Source organism: Lycium barbarum, chromosome 12 (assembly GCF_019175385.1).
Source record: "Lycium barbarum isolate Lr01 chromosome 12, ASM1917538v2, whole genome shotgun sequence".
NCBI lineage: Eukaryota > Viridiplantae > Streptophyta > Magnoliopsida > Solanales > Solanaceae > Lycium > Lycium barbarum.
This window is the reverse complement of record NC_083348.1, coordinates 97811271-97823056: the sequence shown is the minus strand read 5'-3', so window position 1 is coordinate 97823056 and position 11786 is coordinate 97811271. Positions and strand designations below refer to the sequence as shown.

The 11786-nt window shown below is 36.7% G+C and overlaps 1 pseudogene; it reads left to right on the top strand.

The window, feature by feature from the left end:
• The first annotated feature begins 1569 nt into the window (after positions 1-1569).
• On the top strand, positions 1570-5628 carry LOC132624711 (ribosome biogenesis protein WDR12 homolog; annotated as a pseudogene).
• Positions 5629-11786: the final 6158 nt, after the last annotated feature.

Below are 11786 nucleotides of genomic sequence, written 5' to 3'. Positions count from 1 at the left end.
GACCTAAAACCGGAAAATTACACCTGATGAACCAAGAATTTGGTCTTGGGTCTGGTATCCGCACGCCGAGCAATCATGCTTCGAAAGGATAAATCATGACCAAAATACCCAAATCATTTATTTCCCGAATACTAAGTAACTTGTTGCAACAAGTAACCTACTAGTTTCATTTGATTACATTTAATAACCCACGAATTATCCATGTAAATATTGTAATAAACGAGATTCACGGGGCAGGTTGCAACTAACTTTTCCAATAAATACCCCCATCCCCCATCCTTATACTCATCCGGTTACACACATTATTATACATACTCGCAAAATCATTGTACTCATTTGGTTACACACGTCACTACTAAAAAAACAGGTTTTACCGACCTCAAAAAACCGACCTCAGTTGAGGTCAGAAAAAAACCGACCTCATGAGGTCAGTAAAGTCGTAATATTTATTTTTAAATTTTTTTAAAAATAAACCGACCTCATGAGGTCGGTAATATTGTACCAAAATTTGAAAAAATAATGTACCGACCTCACTAGGTTGGAATTTTATTTGATGATAAATATTATAATTTTATTTTTAATTTAAAAGAATACCGACCTCACGAGGTCGGTATTATTTTAAATAAAAAATAAAATTATTAAATATACCGACCTCACGAGGTCGGTATAATCAATCAAATAAAATTCACCAGACCCAATTAAACTCTTCTACCTCGTTCCCATTTCTCTGCCCCTCTCCTCTCACTTTTCTCTCCCCCATCTCTCTAACCCTATTAACTCTGGCGACGTCACCACCATTCTTGCCGGTCAACCCGCGTCGCCGCCGTCCTACCCAGCTGAAAAAAGACAGCTTCTTCGAGATCCCTCCCCCATTTTCTACGCTCTCAAACTTTCTTCACTTCATTTTCCCCATATCTCACGCCCTTCTCTTCTTCCAATGCTCTCCACCTTCATTTTCCATCTTCTGGGTAAGCCCTAATTTCTCCTTTGATTCACTAATTTCCTTTTTCGTTTTAATTCCCAAAGTTACTTCCCTTTTTTTTGTTACTCTAACTAAAATGTTAAAGCCTTGGCTGGAATTGACCCAGTCTTCCCCTTATTTTTTTCCTTTTCTTTTCTCAGTTGTTTGTGCTTGATTTAGGAGATCATTGTGCTGCTGCCTCTATTGACAGCTTTGACGATTAGTAGACAGCCTCCTTAATCTTTATGGTGTGTATTTTCCTATCTCAAAATGTGCTTTCTCTATTTTAATTGTTGAATTGATGCTTAATGTAATTTCAAAATGCACTTGACAATCTTGACGGTGTAGTGGTACGTTTTATGAATTTTTCCCTTTTGTAGAATTTTACCTTACTAATCCTATTGAGGCAAACTAACATAACTAGCAAGCATGTAGAAAATATGAACTTGACAAAATGGTAGTGACCTGATGTACATTAGTGAATGTTAGACAAACCTGCAAATTGCCTGCATTTACATGATCTGATGTACTAGTATCCTATCTGTTAGCTTGTTGAGTTCTAGGATTTGCTATGACCTGGTTTTGCTTTTACATGGATTTGAGATTATATGGATTTGAGTTCCATGGATTTGCTATCACCTGATGTACTTGCAGGTGGTTTGTTAAATTCTTGATTGTCTGCTGTTGTTTTTTCCCCAGCAAAATCATTCTCACATTGTGGGATTTCACTGGGTATGTTGTTGTTATTGTTTTTGATCTCATGTATACTGGACAAGAACTGTATTGTCTGCTCATCTATTCTCCTACCTGTGTTCTTATTAGTGTGCTTACCTGTTTGTCATTTGATGTTATTAGGAAAGGATGAGTGGAATCCTGAGCCTTTTGATTTTCTCATTGATGGAGAACTGGTCTGCATGTCACTTGAAGAGTTTCTCCTTGCCAAGGGCATTTCAGTTGTAAGTATCTCTCCTGAAATCACTTTGTGACATTTAAAATGACCACAGTTCCAGTGGTACTGTTTTGTCTCTTCAGACCAACTTAAAACTCAAAAGATGCTTTTGCAAGCTGGTTAATCTTGTTTCCAAAGGAAATATATAATGAACTCTATACATTGATGTTAACATTGATTTTAAACACGATAATAGAAGTGTGTTTTTGTTGTGTGGCTCCATTAATGTATAATGACATTCTGCTTAAAGTTTGTTGCTTCAATTTGTATGAGCATGATGACTCCTGGAGAATGATAATAATGAACTCTAGAACTTACCAAACAACAACAACAACAACAATAATAATAATAAATCTATAGAAAAAGATGAATAGCCAGTCATAAAGTTGATATAAGTGGCCCAAGCTCGAGCTGAACTTGTACCAACAGTTGGATTAGCTCAAATGTTGTCCCCCGTTACTTGGATTTATTTCTAATTCCACAAAAGCATCTACTGGCTGCTGCTAGTGGGATTGTTCTTTTGCATTATTTCATAGGTTTTTATTCTTTTTATGCTCGCAATTGTATCTTTCATTGGAGTTTCAAACTTGTAGAAAAATCCAAACATATACTGTCTCCTATTATGTGCTTTTGCACCTCCCAACTCCAAAGTATTAAAAGTTCTGTTTCAAAATTGTAGGCAGTGTAGTACCAATCAATACAAAAAATTGTAGTCAGTATAGTGTAATGTGAAAACATTTTGTTTCCGGAAATGATACAGATAGTTGACCTTCACTTACGAGTTGTTTGAAATAATTGTACGTATTGCAAAAAGTATATACATACCTGAAGGTTATAGAAGTACTGCTACTTTGTAATTCTAGTTCCTTACTAGTTGTTTCTCTTATGTTCTCATTCACTAGCCAGAAGTGGCTTTTTCAGTCACAAGCCATTGAGATTTTTGACAATACGTTTTACTTAAGTAATTATACACTTATTAGTGGCTCTTAGATGCCTTATTATGTTTCTTACTTTTTTCTATATATTTTACAGGAGAAAATATTAGAGATTCAGTACATTAGAGCTGTGGCTCCAAGACAACAAGAAGAGCCATCTTTGCATGACGATTAGGTCAGTGCAGTTGAAGGTTCTAATTCTAAGTAAGCATGAGTGTGAGATTTGTTTTTCTAGAATCTTCAGAGCGATCCTTGTCATTTTCACCCTCTTGTATATCTTTCTTTCTCTAATATATTTAAGATTTGATACATGTATGCTTCTAATGGAACTTCTTTACTGAAAGAGAATATAGGTTTATCCAAAAAATAAAAAATACAGAGTCTGCATTATATAACTAAATGGAATGGTTTCATGTCTCTGGCAATTGGATCTCTCTAGATTCTGAGGAGAACATTTTTGATATTAGTATATTGTGCTGCTTTTTTTCCAAGTGTTTTTGAGGTAAAATTCAACCTACATGTGCTTCTTTGTCCTTTAATTAGTATTTGTTTGTCTTAAACGTTTGATGCAGATGAGTCTTCGGATCAGATAAAGAGGATTAGAGCCTTTAAGATTTTACATGGACATACTGCTTCTGTCCGAAGTGTTGCAGCAAATCCTGCTGGAGATACGGTCATGCATCTCTTCACTTAATTGATCATTTGAAGCTTTTCATATGCCATAACATTATATGCCATAACATTGTGTGACTATAAAGTTTTTGAAACTTGTAACCTTAACATGCTATCACATAAAATGGAACTGGAGGGAGTATTTGTTCTTCTTCCTTCCCCCTACCTGTCACCCCGCTCTGTCCCCTAGCTTCCTCCCTTGTTCGTACCTTTGTTGCCATTATATTCTTCTTTTCACAGTTGTTTCAACAACAATTTTGATTCTCTATGTTGATTTGATTCTCTATGTTGTATCACATTGACAATTGATATTGATTAGCAAAATCTTGTGTTCCTTTTGGTGAAAGACAAACAGCCTTCTGATTTCCTCAAGTGACAATGTTCATCAATGCGTCTGAAGGGCCAAAATAATTTTGGAATTGATTTTGAAGTATGTCGGTCTTTGGTAAGCAGGAGAGGCGTTATCTCCTCTTATTATATCACTCGTGTTTGATCTTAGTTTTCTCTCTCTCTCTTCCTTCTATTGTTCTCTCTTTTATTTTTAAAATATTTTTTAATGTTTGTTATCCTAATTGTGTACTCAAAAAATTCTATCACATCTTATGCTCACAGGAGGCGGCTAAATCTGTTTAGAGCTTGAAAGTTGAAACTGTATTGTCCTAAAAGTATGGATAATGATCACCTTCCCATTCAACAGTACTGCGACAAAGTCATTAATTGCCTTGGTGTTGGAGGTGAAGATTCTGCCCTCATTGCTGCTGGTGGTTCTGACCCCATTCTTAGGATATAGGATCCTCGCAAACCAGGTTTCTTTCTTTCTGTTCAACTTGCAGAAGCACTTATAAACACCCACTTGAACTTTAGCTCCCTGTCTCTCTGTGCTTACATATCTTTTCTTTGTGTTTATTGTTCAAGTAACTGATGACCTTAATTACATCACACACCGATATATTAAAAAAAATTCTTTCATTTATCACTTAACAGGCACTTCGGCTCCTGTCTATCAGTTCTCATCACACGGTTCTTGGATATCCGCCTGCAAGTGGCATGAAAAGTCATGGTTTCACTTGGTTTCTGCATCGTATGATGGGAAAGTAATGTTATGGGACTTGAGAACTGTGGTTAGTGCTATACTTTTAACGTCTCTATAATGATTAGTATGACTTTTTATAAACACTTACGTTTTCCATTCCTGGGTAAAACAATTTGTATTGCGGTGGCCCCTTGCTGTCATTGATACTCACAAGGACAAGGTACTATTTTTTGCATTGTAAGATCTGTTTTAAGAGTATTTGTTCTATTCATTAGTATTTCCTAAACATCAGTCTGTCAATACAGGTATTATGTGCGGATTGGTGGAAAGGAGAAAGTGTAATCAGTGGTGGGGCTGACTCGAAGCTTTGCATATCTTCCGATGTTTGTGTGTTGTGATTAGAGGTAAATTTTACTCTCTTTTTGCAGTAGAGTTTGATGAGGAATTATCTTTCATAGCTTAGTTAGGTGGAGTAGAACACAGATTATTATGAGAGAAAAAAAAAAGGAATAGTCCATACTTGGGTTCGATTCCAGTTGCTACATTTCATTTTCCTTGTCAAAAAAGAAAAAAAAAAGAATAGAATCCATATACAGATGGTGTATTATTGAATGTGTAACAAGGTAGTTATTGCGAACCGGTGGCTAAATAAATGATTAGAACTTTTGTCCTGTCAGGACAGATCTCCCCTGTTGTCGATGAGATTGTGCTTCAAATGATGATGCAGTTTTGCCTATGGAATCGGTTGGGTCAAGCTGAAGTTGTAATAATCTACTTCAGATTCAATTTTGTCTATGCTAAACTGGAAACAGTTTGTATTATATAATCATGTGAGGCTAAGTGAATTGAAGCTGTAATTTTCGCATGTTATTTCAGCAACTATTAATACCAATTTATGTAGAAGTGACCATGATCACCAAAACCTTATTTGAGATTGGTGTTGTTACTTTTCTCTCCCATTTCCCCCCTTTTTTTTTGAAAGGTGGCCTCAAACTGCAAGATATGTAAAGTAGACATCATTTTGCTGGTGCCATCATATTGGATTTGATAAGAATCCTTTTGAGTTTTGTGTAAGAAATGGTTAATTTTGCTTGTGAAATCGATTTTCTCAAGAGTACAACCAGGTCGATTCATTCACAAATTGCAAGAAATATGCCTACACTACTACTACTAGTAGTATACTACTACTGCAGCTATACTATTTGTGAATGAGCTCATACTCAAACTGGCATGTTTCTTCTTGATAGGGGGGCAGCTGGAAGAGCAACTGGATCCTACCAATTTTTTTTGCAGAATACCGACCTCATGAGGTCGGTTTTCTGCAAAATTATCTAGAAATTGCAAATTACCGACCTCATGAGGTCGGTTTTATGCAAAATATATCATATATTCATATAAATTACCGACCTCAGGAGGTCGGTAAACTCATATCATTATATTATTAATATAATTTACCGACCTAATGAGGTCGGTATTTTATTTAATTAATACTCGGCTAAAAATACTTTACCGACCTCATGAGGTCGGTAATAATTGTCACACCCCATTTTAACCCCGGAGAGTTAAATTTAAAAGTATGACGTATTGGAGATTCCTGTTTTTGTTGTGTTTATGTTAAGGAGTCGCCACCTAATTATTTATGGTGAATTAGGACACCTAAAGTTTATTAAAGTAATTATCTAAAGTTGATTTTAAAGTCTACGAAACCAAAAAATCTGAGTGAGGGTTCAATTAGTCTAAAGCGAAGGTATTAGGCACCCTTTAAGACCCATTAACAATGGTTAACCGACCGAACTAAAATTTAATTAGGCTAAGTGTAAATATAGTATTATAGAAAAAAGAAAGTAGTTTTGTAAATATGGCTAAAGTTATAGATAAATATATAAGAATGCTATTTAAATTAGAACTTGTAAAAAATAATAATAATTTGTATAAAAAAAGTACCTTTAATGCTATTTTGAAATGCGACTTATAAATGTTGTTGAAATTTTAAACGAGAGTATGAATGTATTGTTTAAAATAATACTTGTGGAAAAGTAATAATTTGTGTAAAAGAAGATTCTAAATGTTAAATGAGACTCAAAAATATTGCTAAGGCCTTAAATGAGCAATATAGTAATATTATTCAAAAATAAGATTTGTAGAAAATAGGATAATTTACGTATGAATAACAACCTTTAAAAAAGATTATTTGACGAATGTGATCTTTAGATAAAAATAATATTATATGAATATAATGGTGTAGAAAAGCCTAGACTTATATTCTTAAATAAGATGAAAAGTCCCTAAATTTCTTTCTATTTTTTATCACTCTTTGTTTAACCAATTTCGGCTAAAAATATGTATAATTGTAATTTTCAAAGAGTGATAAAAAATAGAAAGAAATTTAGGGACTTTTCATCTTATTTAAGAATATAAGTCTAGGCTTTTCTACACCATTATATTCATTTAATATTATTTTTATCTAAAGATCACATTCGTCAAATAATCTTTTTTAAAGGCTGTTATTCATACGTAAATTATCCTATTTTCTACAAATCTTATTTTTGAATAATATTACTATATTGCTCATTTTAGGCCTTAGCAATATTTTTGAGTCTCATTTAACATTTAGAATCTTCTTTTACACAAATTATTACTTTTCCACAAGTATTATTTTAAACAATACATTCATACTCTCGTTTAAAATTTCAACAAAATTTATAAGTCGCATTTCAAAATAGCATTAAAGGTACTTTTTTTATACAAATTATTATTATTTTTTACAAGTTCTAATTTAAATAACATTCTTATATATTTATCTATAACTTTAGCCATATTTATAAAACTACTTTCTTTTTTCTATAATACTATATTTACACTTAGCCTAATTAAATTTTAGTCCGGTCGGTTAACCATTGTTAATGGGTCTTAAAGGGTGCCTAATACCTTCCCTTTAGACTAATTGAACCCTCACTCAGATTTTTTGATTTCGTAGACTTTAAAATCAACTTTAGATAATTACTTTAATAAACTTTAGGTGTCCTAATTCACCATAAATAATTAGGTGGCGACTCCTTAACATAAACACAACAAAAACAGGAATCTCCAATACGTCATACTTCTAAATTTAACTCTCCGGGGTTAAAATGGGGTGTGACAGCTTGGCGACTCTGCTGGGGAGGGAAATGCTCAGGAACTGAGGATTCGAGTGATGGGAAACGAGATGGTTCTGGTGCAGTATTGCTAGGTTCAGAAGGTGAATTTTGGAGTGTGATGGATAAATTGGTCAAGTCCCTAACCCGATTTAGTTCTCCACGTAGATTCTCAATTTCTTGAGTCAGGCGGGCGATATGTTCATCCCGTTGAATAGTAGTTCCGTGTTCGGAAGTCTCGGGCGGATCGCTAGAGGTCACGATGTTTTCTACACCAGCAAAACGATGCACCTACCAACAACAACTTGCCTCCGATCACCCCCGCAAATCCACCAAATCCAACATCCGTCTATACTCCCCCACCAAGTCAACCAACCACCTACACTAACTATACTCCTCCACCAAGTCAACCAACCACCTACACTAACTATACTCCTCCACAAAGTCAACCACCCACCTACACTACTTATGCTACTCATAATCCACCACCCGTCAACCCACCAAGTCAATCGCTAGTTCACACTCCCTATGTTCCTTTACCCACCAACACTAATCCACTACCCAAAACCACTCCTCTAAACCCACCAGATCAACCACCTATAAACACCATTTATAACACGCCACCTCCAGTCCAAAACACCCCCACCGTCCAAACTTATCCAACCCAGCATCTACAAGGGGCACACTTTGTCACCCCAAATGCACAATATGTTCCTCCGGTATATGCCACAGAAACACAAGCCTTTACCAACCCAGTAGCGGTCAGGTTCCAACCCGAGGTAGATCAATACGAAGAAATGGAAAGGGATGCAAAGGCAGGGGCAAATAACATATTGCTAAAAGAGATCCACAGTCTCAAAGAAGCAATGAGAAACCTTCAAGTTGCTAGAGGAACTAAGAGTGTAGAATATGAGGATCTCTGTGTTCAACCTGACGTCGATTTACCCGTAGGTTACAAACCGCCGAAATTTGATACATTCAATGGAACAGGCGACCCTCATACACACTTAAGGGCTTATTGTGACAAACTGGTTGGAGTGGGCAGAGACCAGAACATAAGAATGAAGCTCTTCATAAGAAGCTTATCCGGCGAAGCACTTACTTGATATACACAACAGGACGTCCGTAAATGGCGGGGTTGGAGTGACATGGCACAAGACTTTATGGACAGGTTCAGTTTTAACACCGATATCACGCCGGATAGAGTCTACATGACTAAGTTGACCAAGAAAGTAGCTGAGACATTCCGCGAGTATGCGTTACGTTGGAGATCAGAAGCGGCCAGGGTTCAACCTCCAATGAATGATAGAGAAATGACTGCTACCTTCATTGAATGCCAGGCTGGCATATTTTACGAGAAAATGATAGGTATGATGGGACAAAAATTCACAGAAGTTGTCCGAATGAGAGAAGCCTTAGAAGAAGGAATCAAATCGGGGAAAATTCAGGATCTTATTGCTTTACAAGCAATAAACAAAGCTATTCAATCCGGTCTATCAACGGGGTTAAAAAGAAGAAAGAAGATGTCACTGCAGTCATGAACATCCAAAGGCATGAGCCGAGCCAAGCCATTCCATACTTAAGCCACCCCCAACAACCTTTCTACCCTTACCACTACCCTGAACCCTACCAAGCTCCACTATCTCCTTACCCTGTCTACAACACCCAAGCTAACTATTACCAACCCCGAGCACCTCCACATCAAAACCCACGTCCGTATAAACCCAACCAAGCTCCAGCTTACCAAAATCGACCACATACTATACCTAGAGCCCGTCCAAACCCTGACATCAAAAACACCCGTAATTACACTCAGATCGCTGAACCCTTGGCTCAATTGTTCGAAAGAATGAAAGCAGCAGGCATAATACAACCGATTGAGGGAAAAATTCCCGAGCCTATCCCGAAATGGTTTGATGGTTCCAAACGCTGTGCATACCATTCTGGAGTTGCTGGGCACGCCATTGAAGATTGCTATGGGTTTAAAAACAAAATCGAAGCCCTGATTAAGGAAGGAGTAATCCAGCTCGCTGAAGCTAAGCCCAATGTGGTCAACAATCCTTTGCCTAGTCACGAAGATACCAAGATTTAAATGAATCCAGTGTGTCGATTGGAGGGTGGAAAAGAGACATGACATCAACTTTTGTCGTTCCCATAAACAATCCAAAGACAGACACACATGAAGATTACTGCTACAACCACTCACAACACCAAGGCACTGACAATATGGGGTGCTGAAGAATTTGACTTGTACTCCGTCTCTGATGCGCCGGTAGTCTTGGTAGACTGAACATGTAGTGAATTTTATTTTTTTGAATCATGCTCAAAACTTTTGTTGCTTTGCTTCATCTTTTGGATTACAAATCTATAAATGCATTTCTAATTTTCCTTAATCATCTACTATTATTTTCTACTATAATTATCAAATCCGTCAACTCTACGATTATGACATGAAATGAACGACTAGACAATATACATCCCGAGAACAGTAACAAAGAAACTAGGGGACAAGACAAGATTTCACTCAAAAGAATTGAAATAGCCGATAGGTGATAACATAAGCCTGAAAGCTAGCAAAGGACGACGTTAGTTTGCAACCTTTCCTTTAACAACCACCTTACGAACTACGTTCCGACCTTATTCCCGTGGTGGGATACGTAGGCAGCCCACATAGGGTTCGGTTGCTTTATAACAAAAAAAATCCAAAATATCTTATGCGTACGAACTACGTTCCGATCTGATTCTCGTGGTGGGATACGTAGGCAGCCCACATAGGGTGCGGTTGCGCTATAACAGAAAATCCAAAAAATCCTTACATAAAGAAAACCACACAAGGTCTTATTCCCTCGGCGGGATTCGTAGACTATCAACATACAGGTCAATCATATTTAGATACAAATCCTACAAACCTTTTAGCCATTTGCATAGCAGAACTACGCCGACCTGATTCCCTTGGTGGGATACGTAGGCAATCCACATCGGGTTCGGTCCTTTTATTAGAAAACTTTAGACCATTTTGTTACGAACTCACGAACTACGTTCTGACCTGATTCCTTGGCGGATACGTAGGCAACCTATACAAGGTTCGGTCACGACATAGCATAGGTTTAGTATACCCTTCTGAATCAAAACTGGGGCATGTTTTGAAAAGATATAGACAAAAGAACAATTGTGCATCGACAAGATTAAGGCTACCACACAGGAAGTATTATGAACCAATTACTTTAGAAGTGTCACAATCCGAAGTTGGCAGAATATTTTACAACTTACATACATAAATTTACATATATATCTTTCCTTACGTACATACATTTACATATACATATTTCACAACTTATCTACATATAGTTACATTTCCTTATACATATTCTTATATACCTACCTTTCAAATGAAATACTTTCTTTCAATCATTTTCACTACTGTTCATCTACCAAGGCTTAAACAGAGGCCACAAGATCCAAACAAACAGGATGAATGGAGCGCCAACAAAGTCAAGCATCGAGTCAACACGAATCAACTTCCCCCTCCCAAACTAAGAATTTTTCTTTGAGTGCAGGAACTTAAAATCACAAGATCAACAGTCGAGTCTATCAATCAGGGCCATTGTGCCTCACCTCAAGAGCCATCCGAATTTACTTCCAACCTTATCTTTTAATTTATTTTTATCAAAATAATTTTATAACTTTATACACCTGTTTTGTAGGTTGACGAGGTTGAAGGCGAATTAAATCAGGATTACGTGTCCTGAATTTGGCCTGTCACGATACCATCAACATCATGAGCCAGACGGCTATTCCATCACTTTACTCCGTACTTTATCAATTATTTTATCATATACTTTATCAGCTTTAATCATTTTTTTTCTTTTTGCACGAATTATTGTCAAGTCCCCGAAGACAACCGGAGACACATCATCAAGTCCCCGAAGACAACCGGAGACACATCATCAAATCTCCGAAGAAAACCGGAGACACATCATCAAATCTCTGAAGACAACCGGAGATGTTCATTCAAGTCTCTGAAGACAACCGGAGACAGATCATCAAGTCCCGAAGACAACCGGGCATCACTTGGCTATACTGCCTCATATGCATAAGCCAG